At 46.3% G+C, this 14336-nt stretch overlaps 1 protein-coding gene across 1 annotated transcript in view; it reads left to right on the top strand.

Annotated features, from left to right (window-relative positions):
• The first annotated feature begins 4309 nt into the window (after window positions 1-4309).
• LOC137432534 (angiomotin-like protein 1) overlaps window positions 4310-14336 on the top strand; it is a 92782-nt gene continuing 82755 nt past the window's right edge. Inside the window, exon 1 of the mRNA XM_078783332.1 lies at window positions 4310-4446. The gene's annotated coding sequence lies outside the window, so the exon portion shown is untranslated. The remainder of the gene's footprint in view (window positions 4447-14336) is intronic.

The raw sequence follows: 14336 nt of genomic DNA on the forward strand, positions 1-14336 counted from the left end.
CTGTTCACATCTCACTCTCAGCTACTGACCTGCAGCACACACAGACCTCGTCATGGCTGTATGATCTCCTCACTGTTCACATCTTACTCTGAACTACTGACCTGTCGCACACACAGGCCTCGTAATGGCTGTGTGATCTCCTTACTGTTCACACCTCACTCTCAACTACTGACCTGTAGCACACACAGGCCTCGTCATGGCTGTGTGATCTCCTTACTGTTCACACCTCACTCTCAACTACTGACCTGTAGCATACACAGATGTCGTAATGGCTGTGTGATCTCCTTACTGTTCACATCTCACTCTCAACTACTGACCTGCAGCACACACAGGCCTCGTCATGGCTGTATGATCTCCTCACTGTTCACATCTCACTCTCAGCTACTGACCTGCAGCACACACAGACCTCGTCATGGCTGTATGATCTCCTCACTGTTCACATCTCACTCTCAACTACTGACCTGTAGCACACACAGGCCTCGTAATGGCTGTGTGATCTCCTTACTGTTCACACCTCACTCTCAACTACTGACCTGCAGCACACACAGGCCTCGTAATGGCTGTGTGATCTCCTTACTGTTCACACCTCACTCTCAACTACTGACCTGTAGCACACACAGGCCTCGTCATGGCTGTGTGATCTCCTTACTGTTCACATCTCACTCTCAACTACTGACTTGCAGCACACACAGGCCTCGTCATGGCTGTATGATCTCCTCACTGTTCACATCTCACTCTCAGCTACTGACCTGCAGCACACACAGACCTCGTCATGGCTGTATGATCTCCTCACTGTTCACATCTCACTCTGAACTACTGACCTGTAGCACACACTGGCCTCGTAATGGCTGTGTGATCTCCTTACTGTTCACACCTCACTCTCAACTACTGACCTGTAGCACACAGGCCTCACCATGGCTGTGTGATCCCCTCACTGTTGATCTGTATCTGTGATCTATATCTCTATCTCTATGTCTGTCTGTCTGTCTCTCTCTCCATTTGTCTGTCTCTCTCTCTCTCTCCCCTCTGCATATTTAGAGGATCTGACATCCTCCAACACCTTGTCAATCTTGTGTCGAGGATCCAGCATTTGGACACTGACTTACTTGACACGTTTGTGCTCCATGTTTATATGGCCGCACTGCTCCCATCACGTTTCACCTCTTCTCTAGAGCTTTTCTAGTGTGCCCCTGGCACCTGTACCGTCGCCTTCCCCAACACTCTTTTCGTTCACCACGTAGTCCTGTTTGTGCCACCCCCGTACATGAGCCGTGCCACTTGTTCACCATGTTGCCACGTACGTGCCATCCACTACACCTGTATCGAACGAAAAAATATTTTCACTATTATTAACGGAAATTCCATGTGCACTGGCACAATAAAGAAATAAAACAAAGAATATTGCTCCACTTCGATCAATAAATGAATGCATTGTGCAATTGGAAGTGTAATAATGACTCCGGTATGATCTGCATCGAACATCATTTCAAGGAATGCAACAAGTAGTTCGTAATTTTGACGTTTTCTTTACTTACGCGGAGGCCGATTGATCTTGCCGTGGATTCCATGTCAAGATGTCTGGAAGCCAAAGGAAAGTGAGCAGCGACAACGTCGAGCATTAATCCTAGGCAAAGCCATTCCTTGTGGGATTTCGTTGTGAGGTCCGCGCGCGAGGCCCAGGCTCTCAAAAAGCTCGGTTAAGAACATTTTCTGGTCCTTGATGCTATCGGTAAATCACTTTGATGCTCAAGGTATTTAGGTAACTCATTTAAGTGGAAATGAGGTTTTTTTGGTCGGGAGAGCCAGGGAACGATTTGTGTTTTACATCAAATCTAAAATGCAAGGACATTTGTCGGTGGAGCGCCTCTCTCTCTCTCTCTCTCTCTCTCTCTCTCTCTCTCTCTCTCTCTCTCTCTCTCTCTCTCCACCGAGCCAATTCTCTCACCGAAAATTGGACTCCTCTTCTGTCGAAGTTCAAAACAATGTCGGCCCTCTCCGCGCTCCCGAGCCCTATTGTGTCTGGGAGGGACGATAACAAGCGAAAGGCTTTTCTTGTCGAAGGCTGTTGGGAAATGAGGACGATAGCACGGGAAGAAAGAGAGAAGGAATAGATTTTACTTTCCTTTTCTGGCCGTCGCGCATGTGACGCCCGAGCCTGGGAGACGGAGCTCGATGCGGATAGATTACAAGGACGGAGGACACGGTGGTGGGTGGAGGAGTTGCGAGTGGGAAGCGGAGGGTGCGGGGCCCCTATCGGGTAGGGTGGGGCAGCACGTAGCACTGGGCCGTGACCGACCAAATCGGTTCCGACTCACTGAACCGTTCAGCTTCCCTTCACTGCCGACGCGCACAAAAGCTGACCCACAGCTCCCTAGCAATAATCGTTCACTGTCGACGCTTTTTATTCCTCCTTTTTACACTCGCGAATAATCGGCCGCCATCGCGTCCTATTATGAGACATTATATTGTCGCAAAACACACGCGAGTGGCTGGAAAGTTTACCGAGTGCATCATATTTCAATTTGAATTAGCGTTACAAGAGGTGAGATTGATTTGGGCTTCTTTTATTTTTAGCTCACCTGGAACGAAGTTCAAGGGAGCTTATGCGATGGCGCGTCGTCATTCAGTCAGTCCGTCAGTCCGTCAGTCAGTCAGTCAGTTCGTCAGTCAGTCCGTCAGTCAGTCAGCCAGTCCGTCAGTCAGTCAGTCCGTCAGTCAGTCAGCCAGTCAGTCAGTCAGTCAGTCAGCCAGTCCATCAGTCAGTCAGTCCGTCAGTCAGTCAGTCCGTCAGTCAGTCCGTCAGTCAGTCAGTCAGTCCGTCAGTCCGTCAGTCAGCCAGTCCGTCAGTCAGTCAGTCAGTCAGTCCGTCAGTCAGTCAGTCCGTCAGTCAGTCAGTCAGTCCGTCAGTCAGTCAGTCCGTCAGTCAGTCAGTCAGTCCGTCAGTCCGTCAGTCAGCCAGTCCGTCAGCCAGTCAGTCCGTCAGCCAGTCCGTCAGTCAGTCAGTCCGTCAGTCAGTCAGTCAGTCTGTCTGTCCATAAACACTTGAAACTTCTTCTCCAAAACCGCTGATGAGATTGCGACCAAATTTGGCACAAATTATATTTGTTGTGTTGTAACTAAAGTTTGTTCACGACATTAAAAAAAATTGGGGTCTAAGGGGGTTTACCGGGGTCAAAGTGGATCCAGGTTTGACCCCCCGAAATAGGAATTTGCTTTTTCTCTCTGAAACTACACACTATTTCGATGAAACTTTACCACAACCTTCACCACTCGTCATGTACCAAAGTTTGTTCACGGCATTAAAAAATCTGCCCCTGTGGGGATTTACGGGGGCACTGCACCCTAAAATAGGTATTTGCTTTCTTCTCAGAAACTACACACGCAATTTTAATGAAACTTCACCACAACCTTAATCACCCACGATGTACCAATGTTTGTTCAAGACATTAGAAAAATTGGGGTCTTAGGAGGTATATGGGGTTGGGGGGGAGGGGGGTTTCCCCCCCCCCCCAAAATAGGTATTTTTTTGTTTGTTTGTTCAAAGTATTATGATTATGTTTGTATGATTGATTCTACATGCTGCCCGTCTTCTAGAAACCATTGAAATTGGTTTAAAATACCTTTAGTCGGTGCAGTATACTGTTTATTCTAACAGGTGAGCGCCACGGGTATTGCCCCTATGTTTCTTTTTACACCTCTTTAGAAAAATGTTTTCTCTCATTTTTCGTTCACCATACCATGAAAGCGTATCCCACGTGTTTCATGCATGCTACTTCTGATAGTGATAATTTACTGCAAAGGCCATGTTTTTGTACCTCCATTCACGTATTTATTTAAACCATATAGACCTGTAATGTGTTGTTGTGACCTTGTGGGAATGCCTTGTAGGGGGTAACTTTCCATACTATAGGGTAGTTTTCTCCCGTATTGCATGTATTCGCATAATTGTGATACAAGATTTGTGTCGTTTTATGCGTATAAACCTGAAATCTTCCCTATTTTGATATAATATGATATGACAGCTCCTTTATTGATATAACTTGTTCGAAGCCCATTAAAGGTGGGGTGCTCCATGATAGATGACCGGAATGCCAATAAGAGCAGGGTGGCCAACATGGAGCTCCACTTCATGGGGTGGAGCGAAGCCAGGTGGGATAAAGGTGGAGGCAATTTGGAGCGAAAAGAGTGGGACCTTGGAAAAGAGTGGGTAAAGGGCCGTGTGGGTTTTGTGCATAGTTGGCATGATAGGCACACCCCCGGCTACTCGGTGCTTATCCCCCGCCCCATCCAAAACTCCACTACCGCCCTCGCCCACCTCCTAGCGAGGCCTCTGGAACTTGCCGCGATTGTCTGAGCTCCCATATCATCTTACCAGAACGATCCAGCCATGCCAAGGTTGCTTCGGCCATGTTACACTTGCTGCATCCTGCGCCGAGCACAGCCTGGGTATTTCCACCTTGTCCATTCTATCTCCTATCTATCTCCTGTGGTATGATAAAGGCCTTAAAGACTATTTTTGTTCGGGAATACACCATTTGTGTGTTGGCCCGTGGGCACGTACTTTGGTTTTTGGGGTTCATTAATTGTGTTGCTTCTTTTTTGTACACCCACCCCATGTGCCAATACATTTTAAAAACAATCTGTGCTTTCGAGGGTTCCTGATCACGATTATAATTATACATGTCCGTTAAAGTAGAAATTCGGTTCAGGTAAATGGCGCCCAGAAGAAGGCCATGCCTGCACCCAGCAACTCTGCTCTGTCGCTCTTAGAGAATGGGAGTACAGCACCGATCACCGTGACACATCGACTGGCTTGATTGTTCCAATTGGTACGGTATCATGGCAGACAGGCCAGTGATCCAACCCAGAAGGACAGAAACAGTCCACTGCTGTGACAGCTTTGACACAGTTCATCAAGATTCGAACCGGGTAACGCAACAAACCCAACGGCTGTAACAGTATGTTGAACTTGTCCATGCTGTATGTGACGGTCTTTATGTATGATGTCATGTGACGAGTTCAAAAACATGATCTATATTATAAAACAGGAGTGTCTGTCTGTCCCCAAACTACTCCCTCAGTTTTGGGGCTTGCTGCGCAAAACCTCATGTGGAACGTTTTGGGGTCCCAAACCCGTTTGGGGTCCCGTTTTGGGGTTTTGGTTTTTGGGGCTGTCATTTAAAACATTATTTTGTTAAAGTATCAATTTTGGAATGACGTTTGGAATTGAGTGAATACAATTACGATTTTAAATTCGTACTTTTATTCACCCAACCATGTGGAACTACTTCACATCCGGATTTAAATATTTGTTTATATTCACATCACGAATGTTGGTAAGAGTTTATTTTTTATATTAATGCTATTTAATTTGTGATTGGAGTTATACTGTTTGGAATGAAAATGAAGATATTGAGTTCAAGTGAATGACGAAATGCCGTGAGGTTTCTACTTTCTAAGCATGCCATTCGCGGATCGCCATATGCAGATTCGCCATTAACTGGGTATGGACCATTCAAACAGGTACGTTTTTCGTGGAAGTCCTTCACGAACCTGCTGTCCATGCTTGATGTTCGACTACAGATGGCACAAGAATGTGGAATTTATTGGTTCCATGGTTTCACATTCGTCTTTTTTTTTTAACCTACGTCAATCTTGAACCTGCTGTCCATGTCTGACGTGCAACTGAAGGTGCGACAGGAATTTGGAACTTATTGGTTTCATGCTTTGGCATTAACCGTTTTTGCATTGTCTGCTTGCTTATGGCCTCCCACCCATGCGTAGCAGGAGCATCTCGCTAGTACATATATATATATACAGTCACGTGAAAAAGTAAGTACACCCCATGTAAAGTTTTGACTTTTTCGACATACTTCAACATACAGCTATTTGATCTTCATTTCAACAATATTGATAGATAAAGGTGATATAATACAACAAATACCATGAAACATTTACATTTTGTAATCCATTGTATAATTTAAATAAACATAAATGCAAATTTCGCATGTGGAAAAAGTAAGTACACCCTTGGCTCTAATAGGTGGTATTGCCCCCTTTGGCAGAAACAACCTCAAGTAGGCGTTTCTTATAACTGTCTACCAGTCTCTGACATCGACTGGGAGAAATTTTTGCCCACTCCTCCATGCAGAATTCTTTCAGCTGTGCGATGTTTGAGGGGTTTCCTGCATGCACAGCTCGTTTCAAATCCCCCCACAACATCTCGATGGGATTTAGATCCGGGCTTTGACTTGGCCATTCCAGAACCCTCCATTTCTTTCTTTTCAGCCATTCCTTGGTGGATTTACTGGTATGTTTAGGGTCATTGTCATGTTGCAAGGTCCACCCTCGGTTGAGCTTCAACTCTCTGACAGATGGCCTCACATTATCCTCAAGCACCCTCTGGTACAATGAAGAATTCATAGTGGATTCTATGATGGTGAGCTGCCCAGGCCCTGATGCAGCAAACCTGCCCCAAACGATAATATTTCCACCACCATGCTTTACAGTTGGTATCAGGTTCATGTGGTCAAATGCCGTCTTTGGTTTTCGCCAAAGATGTCTTATGGTACTGTGGCCAAATAGCTCTACCTTTGACTCATCTGTCCAGAGCACATTGTTCCAGAAGTGCTGGTCTTTGCCTAGGTGTTCATTGGCAAATTTTAGTCTTGCCCTGATGTTCTTTCTGGACAGCAAATGTTTCCTCCTGGCACACCTCCCATGTAGATCAAATTTGTGCAGCCTCTTTCTAATGGTAGACTCGTGCACTTTGACATCATCAGTGGCAAGAGCTACCTGTAGGTCCCGTGATGACATTCTGGGGTTCTTAGAAACTTCTTTCAGCATCTTGTGGTCTGCTCTCGGGCTGAACTTGCTGGGGCGGCCTGGCCTGAACAAGTTGGCAGTTGTTTGGAATCTTCTCCACTTGTAGATGATCTTCCGGACAGTCGAATGATTGATTTCAAATTGTTTAGAGATCTTTCTAAATCCCTTCCCAGACTCGTAGGCATCTATAAGCTTCTTTCTGAAGGCCTCAGAGAGCTCTTTTGATCGAGGCATGGTGACGCCGCACACTTCAACAACAAAGAGCAAACCAAACTAAATGTCTGAGGTTTAAATAAGACAGGTTCCTCCAAGATCCTCTCTAACGATGTTCTAATCATTTGCACCTGAGTTGGTGCACCTGATTGTTATTTTAGGTATTTGAAGTAGTGATAAATGTAAGGGTGTACTTACTTTTTCTACATGCGAAATTTGCATTTATGTTTATTTAAATAATACAATGGACTACAAAATGTAAATGTTTCATGATATTTGTTATATTATATCACCTTTATCTTTTAATATTGTTGAAATGAAGATCAAATAGCTGTATGTTGAAATATGTTGAAAAAGTCAAAACTTTACATGGGGTGTACTTACTTTTTCACGAGACTGTATATATATAGGTAGTCAGCGTATGTTTTTGCTTCAAACCAAGGTTATTTATTATTTTCGTGAGCGATCGAGGCAGCGGTGTGTTTCCGACTATTTTCTCTTCATGACTCAACCAAGGACCATAAAACCCATGTCATTATAAAGTTATTTGTCCGAGGCGTTCCGGGAATCTCGCAACATTGTGAAATAAAAGATCCGTCATTATTTACTTTTAACAATGTGTATAAAGCAAGTCCCCGACTTACGTCGTGGATTCGTTCCTAAAAACTGCGACGTTATCCGAGACCTATATAATGTTGCGGTTTTGAGTTTGTACAGTGAGTTTAATAAAAGTTAAAATTTGCCCCTCATAGTTATTCACACAAGCAACATGTAGCCTCGCGATAGTATAGTTATATCTTAGTATTTGTGAGCTTAGTTCCTTTCCATTTGTTAGTTCTGCGTTGAGTAGAGCCAAGAGAATAGGCCCTACTGTCACCAACAATCCAGCGTCTGTAGCCTCATGCCCTTTTGCGCTAACGTTGGTTCATTTTGGACCAGTTAATACGAGGCAGGCTAGGAGGACCGGGGCGGAGCCGAGGGCGGAGCGGCAGAAGCGCTGACGGTAAGCACGAGCCGCCAATCAGAGCTGAGAGGTGGTGGCGGTGGTGTGGCGTCACAGGGCATGGTGAGAGGGTTCGAGAGGGATCCAGAAGGTTCGGAGGGGGGGGGGGGCGTAGCTATAAAACCCGCTGCGCAAAGCCCTCGAAAGGACTAGCGCGGGAACACTTAATGAGAAGGACTTGCGTCAGGACTGCTGCCTGAAAGGACTCGCAAGGGGAGAGTGTCAAAGTACATGCGCGAAACGGATTGGCGAAAGGGCGCGCTAAAGAACTCGCGCGCACTCACCAGCTCAGAGGATCGAGGAAGAAGAGTTGGCAGCGAACTGTGAAAGACACGCGGGCGCAGCCAGACGCGCATGATCCGATATGCAGTGCATTTAAGACGCGCGAGTGAGGAAAACGGCTGTGTAATCGCCAGCCGTGCTGAAAGTCCCACCCTTTGCGTTCCACCTCGTCATTTGCCTTGTTCGGGAGACGCGCTACGACTTCCTGCCATCGCCTGCTACCATCTTCACGGGACGTGCTGGGGCCATGGAGGGCCGGACGGGGACCGTCTCTGGACGACCACGTCGACGCGTTGGGGAACATCAACCCATCTGCAATTCCCTGTGTGAGTGTGTGACGGGCCCGAGTCCAAGGGATAAGTTAAGATTGTCTAAGGCTGCTCTGTGTCTCTGCGTCCATGATCATTGTACATACGTGTGGGAATAATTAAACCTGTGTTCTTCCTTTCTTCCATTCGATAATTTCAGTGGTTTCTTGATTGGCTAAGCATGGTACGAATAGGATCACTCGAATCGGGTTCCACTAATTAAGACTGCACGGACCACATGGTACTCAATCCGCTCGGCGTACTCAAACCACACGTGGTTCGTGTGCGGCTTGCTTCCTCGCTTCCAGGGCAGCGCGGGGACTTAGGTATGAGCGAGAAGTGGTCCCGAGACCCTACTCCGCATTTGTCCGGAAGGGACGTTGCAAGTCTCGGTTCCGCCAGGCCCAGAAAGAACGAGGGGATTAATCCCCCCTTTGTAAGGGGATGTAGGGCGGCGTAGAACCGCAACAATTGGTGTCAGGAGTGTGGATTGGACCTGGAGTGCGCTTCACGCACTTGAAATTGCGAGTGGATGAAATTTAGTTTCTAAAATCAAAATTTTAAATTCGTGCCATGGCTAGCCAAGACGGTCGAATGCCGGTGGGGGTAGAAAATGAGGTAGATGAGGAGGAATTAATGGCCCAGGACCCACGGGAAGAATTGGGAGAAGAGGAGGACATTGATGAGGGGCCGGCAGTAGGGGTAGAAAATGGCGGCGCCTCGCACGCGGCAGCGAGAGCCGAGCCTGCGGCACCAGCGGGTTGGGACCTGTATTTACTCGTAGAGCAACTACGAGCATCTATAGAAATGCAGAGGGACGAAGCAAGGCGTAACGGGGACAAATCCACCAAAGAAATGAAAGAAATGAGGGACGAAGCAAGGTGTAACGGGGACAAATCCACCAAAGAATTAAAAGAAATAATGGACGCCCAAGGTGACAAATCCACCCGGGAATTGGAAGAGGTAAAAAAGGGGCTGGAAAACAAAATGGACACCCAAAGGAACGAATTGGAAAAAATGAGGGTGGCGTCAAAGAAAGAAATAAAAGACATGGGGAAGGACATAAGGCGCAAGCTGAGCGAGGAGGTCGCATTAGGACGCAACGAGGTAACGTGGTGTGAGGAACGTGTGCAGAGCGAGGTAGAGCAAAGCGCGGCTAAATTGACCGAGGGAATAGAAATCGCGACTCGGGGTGTAGAAAAGCCGACGGCCACCGAATTGGACAGAAAAATTTTACGCGCGCCGGCGGTCGTCGAGGAAATAATTCAAATAGAAGAAATAAAAGAAATGATTATAATTGAAATTGGGGCCGAAGAGACAGTAGAGTTGGGAAATGAATCGCAGGAGGAAGTGATGGAATATGTGCAAAGTTCGTGTTTGCATCGTGATGTCGGGCTTGCTAACCCCAATAAAAGTTTGCAGGTGCTGCTGCCGGAGAAGAAGGTCCCTAAGGTGAGCGGGAATGTGTTTGGCGGGAAAAGATTTTTGGCGCGCTTGGGATCGAGACGAAACCCGGGCGGTCGTGGAAGGTCCGTGGTGCGGTGTACGAGGGTGACTGGTGCGCGTGTGCGAGAGAAGTGTGCACCGGAGCGCGAGTATATGACGGAATGTGCACGAGAAGGGTGTATGGAAAAAGAGTGTGCGATGGCCGAGGAGAGTGAGAGAGAATGCACACCAGAGCGTGTTATTGGGTGTGTACCAGGAGAGTGCACACCCATGGACGTTACAGAGTACGTATGAAAGAGTGTGCGGTAAAGGAGTGTGTGGAGGAAAAGTGTGTAACAGAGTGTGTCGAAGGTATGAGTGCGCCTAGGTGTGCAGGTGCAAGTACAGTATGCGAGAAAGAATGCACACCGGACCGAGTGGTCCCGAGACCCTACTCCGCGTTTGTCCGGAAGGGACGTTGCAAGTCTCGGTTCCGCCAGGCCCAGAAAGAATGAGGGGATTAATCCCCCCTTTGTAAGGGGAGGTAGGGCAGCATAGAACCGCAACAATATATAATTATTTTTTTCCATATACTGTTACGGATTCGTCACTTTCGTTGTTGTGGTTCTCATCCACTGTAAACATTTTTGGTTGCATGTACTATTATTGTTATCGTTTAAGTGAAATGGAGATCTGTTTCAAAAGGTAAAATAAGTTAATGTTTTAAAAGAAACCGGAAACCGGATAGAAAACCAGAAGAGGAGGAAAAAAGAGAAAAAGGAGGCGGAGCGAGTGAGGTCGGAGAAGGAGCCGAGCTGCTTGGAGGTCTGGAGCAAACGCTGGCGAACGGGGGTCACGAGCGAACTTTGGGGTTTCCTGGGAAAGGGATTCCTGCGACAGAGTTGTTATCGCTGTGACAGATAAACCTGCGTGACAGGTTTTGCGGTTGATTCCGAAGAGAATCATTGAAGTGCCGTTACGTCTCGAGAACGGACCATTGGCTGTTTTGTCTCGCGCCTGATTTCGCATCGCTCCAGGTTTTTCACCTCGCTCCAACCATTTCAACGCATCCAGCCATTAGCCTGGTTTGCATGTGTGACGTGGATTTCGAGTGGGAATTTGCGGTTCGCCGTGTGGGGGGCCGTTGAATATCCATACCCGAAGGTGTGATTTCCCAGTCGCCTCTTGAGGACACCTTTGCCCATCTTTGGCAGTGTGACTGTCAACTGAATGGGATTCTGGTCTCGATACGACATCGTTCTGACGATCACTGGAGTGTGGATCGACTTTGGCTTGATGCCGGGATAGAGACATTGGGGAATGTTCTTTTCGCTCACTTGGAGCACAGTGAGTTATATTGTACAAAACTGATGGTACCATCATAGGAATGATATATTGGTTGTACAATTGATTAATATTGTTTTTGCTGTTATTCTTGTGTGACCTTAATACAATACTTGTTTATTGGTAACAATTGGTGTGGTTTCACCATTGATCTTTGACATACAGAATAACACATCTTTCTGCCGTGACTCCTCTCGGGGCTCGGAGGTACACCGTGACCGGGGTTTGGGGAGGACCACGTAACAGAAATTGGCGGCCCGTCCGGGATCGAATTCCCAAACGTTCCCAAAATTCCCAAATTTGGAATTTTCTAACATTCCCAAATTTTTTCAAAAATTGGAATTTTTTTGTGTGAAGGTTAACAGGTGCTAACTGATAGTCACCATGGTGTTTGACGCAGAAAACTTTGCGGCGTCCCTAATGAGGCACAGTTCCAGGCGTTAAAAAGATCTGAACTCATGATATTGGCCAAATATTTTAACTTGGAGGTCCGAGTTAGTATGAAGAAAGCAGAGATTCAGACATTGGTGGTGGAGTCTCTAGTGGGACAAGGAACATGGGAAGAGGTAGCCTTGGATTGGTTACCCGAGGAAAAAGGAAATGTGGAGCAGCAGAAAAAGGAGATGCAACTGCAGAGCCAGGAAAGGTTAAAAGAGTTGGAATGGAAAGCTGAGGAAAGAAGAGCAAAGGAAAGAGCAGAACAGGAACGAGAACTCGAGGAAAGAAGAGCAGAGGAAAGAGCAGAGGAAAGGAGAGCTGAAAAGGAAGCCGAGGAAAGAAGAGCAAAGGAAAGAGCAGAACAGGAACGATAACTCGAGGAAAGAAGAGCAGAGGAAAGAGCAGAGGAAAGGAGAGCTGAAAAGGAACTCGATGAGAGAAGAGCCGAGGAAAGAGCCGAGGAAAGGAGAGCCGAAAGGGAGTTAAAGGAACGGGACATGGAGTATCAGAAGGAACTTAAACTCAAGGAGCTGGAATTACTGGGAGAACGGAGAGAAGTAGTATCCATGCCGGCTAATTCGACAACTAGTGAGAACTCTTGGGATGTTGGTAGGCATGTGAGACTCGTTCCACCCTTTAATGAAAAGGAGGTAGCCAAGTTTTTTTTTCATTTTGAGAAGGTGGCTCAAGAATGCCTCGATTGCCTCGAGTGCCTCGATTTAGTATACAAAAAAAAAAAAAAAAATGCTAAAATGGCCTGTGGGGTCCTGGACTATGTTAGTGCAAAGTGTTCTGGTGGGTAAAGCTCAAGATATATTTTCAGCTTTACCGATTGACCAATGTGCAGATTATGAGATAGTGAAGAAAGCCATTTAGTCCAGCGGATAGGTGAATAATCGTGCATTTTATGATTAAAGCATGAAACTTGGTACACTAATACTAGACATTATGGGGAACATTTTAAAGATTGGAGGCATTCTGGATCTGTCCTGTGTCACCCGTGGCGGCCATTTTAAAAATGGCCGCTAGTCAGAATCATTATTTAGCTAGAATAAATTTATATTACATCAGAAAATATCAAATTGTTATTTTAATATCATCTGCACACTAAAGTATCACCAAGGATTATATATGATAACATAAATATTCATTTTTGATTGTTTTGGGGACCTCTATGTGTTACTTTAAGGGCATTTGGAGGGGAAAAATGCAAAATTCCAGGAATAAAGTAACACAAACTGGTTTCGATAAACTAGTTTATTTGTACAAAGTGTTATTTTCCTTTCATTTAGGAAAACACTTCAGAAAATTACACTGTAGTAGTACAAAAGTTTTTTGGTGTGCATGAGATAGAACAATAACGTCCAAGAACACTCATGTTTCAATGTCAACCGTTCTCTTGTCACCCTTCTCGCTCACAACCACCGCACTTGCAGAGTAATGCACAGGGTAGATTTTCTTCCGCACATTTACATCTTCCTCTGCAGCCTTTAATACAGCCACACTTAATAACAGCACGGCATGCTGCACCAGCAGGGGGCAGGTTCCTCCACATCACTTCCCATTCGGCCAAATTGTTCTTTCGCATCCATCCAAACTCTGCTGGGCTGGGCAGGTGAGGTGCTTTTAGCAGGGCCTGACCCCATACATGGCCAGCCTGATAACCAACTCGAAGTAGATGCTGATAGAGAACATCTTGAGTCGGAGGTATGTTTTCAATGCTCCTGCCTTTCTGTGTGAACAGAGTCTTCCATGCCATGTTCACATTATCATCAGAGCTTCCACGGTCGTACATAAGCACAATGTACCTCTCGATGTTTGGGAGAAGCTGGGTTATGCTAGCTGTTGTTGGAGTCTGTGCAAGTCTGCACAAGTCTGGCGTGACATCAACAAACGCATTCCATTATGACCAGGCTGTTCTTTTTCCTATGCCGGTGAAACTGGATGTGGTGTCACACCCTGTCAGTGCATGAAAAGCAAGTATTGCATTGCACTTATCATTTCCCAGCGTCTGTGCCATGTGAGTTGCGTCTTGGTAACGGAACGATTTTCCCATTCCAAATGCTACAGTTAGCTGTGCACTGTCAAGCTTGTGAGCAAGACTGACGGCTAGTACAACTACATCTGTGTCAACAGTTCTAAGCAAGATGTTCTTGCAACCTTGCCTGGCCCCATCTGCTGCATGCAGCAGCATTCTTGTGTCTCCTTCCTCCTGTGTAGAAGGGGACAACCAGTCTGAGTCAATTGTCTCTGAACAACGCAGCTCTTCTCTGTGAGTCATGACCACTATACCAGGAAATGTTTCATTTGTCACTCGTTGACTCAGGAGATTAAAAAGTTCTGTCTTGTTATCATCTTCCCGTAGGAATTGTAAACCGTTTCCAGGCAGCTTCTTGTTTCCTTCCACTCTTATCCGTATGCCCTTCCCTCTCTTCTTTCTTGTGGCGGCCTTCAGACTATCTTCTCTGTATACATCAAATACCACATCAACATGGCAA

This window comes from Myxine glutinosa, chromosome 8 (assembly GCF_964187855.1).
Source record: "Myxine glutinosa chromosome 8, kmMyxGlut1.1, whole genome shotgun sequence".
Lineage (NCBI taxonomy): Eukaryota > Metazoa > Chordata > Myxini > Myxiniformes > Myxinidae > Myxine > Myxine glutinosa.